The sequence below is a fragment of the Nerophis lumbriciformis genome, linkage group LG18 (genome assembly GCF_033978685.3).
Source record: "Nerophis lumbriciformis linkage group LG18, RoL_Nlum_v2.1, whole genome shotgun sequence".
In the NCBI taxonomy this organism is placed as follows: Eukaryota; Metazoa; Chordata; class Actinopteri; order Syngnathiformes; family Syngnathidae; genus Nerophis; species Nerophis lumbriciformis.
Window position 1 is genome coordinate 6,506,677 of NC_084565.2, and position 540 is coordinate 6,507,216.

The following is a 540-nucleotide window of genomic DNA, read 5'->3' on the forward strand; positions in this document are numbered from 1 at the left end:
AGAACGACTCATTTCGCGTCAAGTTGTTTTTTTTTACAAGCTAATGAATGACTTGGCAAAAGTAAACCACACACAGACTTACACTAAGCAGGGAGTTCACCACTTCTACTATCAATGCTTTCGACTCCAACATTATGCTTCTATTGTGTGAAAAATGACAACAATTAAAGAGTTTTTTTAACCCGTCGGACTAGACACAATAAAGTATTGAAGGCCACAAAGACGACCAGGAAACGAGATGGTTCCCTCCCACTCGCTAGCTGTTAGCCTGCTTAGCTTATTACGGAAATAAAACGTTGCTTATAAACGTTAGCGCTTGTAAAAGACGAAAACAAAACAAGTACGCCGCCGACGTTTTCTCGAATTTTCGATGTGAAGTTTCACTTTTTCTCTCACAAATATGACATTAAAACGTCATAAAGAACGACTCATTTCGCGTCAAGTTGTTTTTTTTTTTACAAGCTAATGAATGACTTGGCAAAAGTAAACCACACACAGACTTACACTAAGCAGGGAGTTCGCCACTTCTACTATCAATGT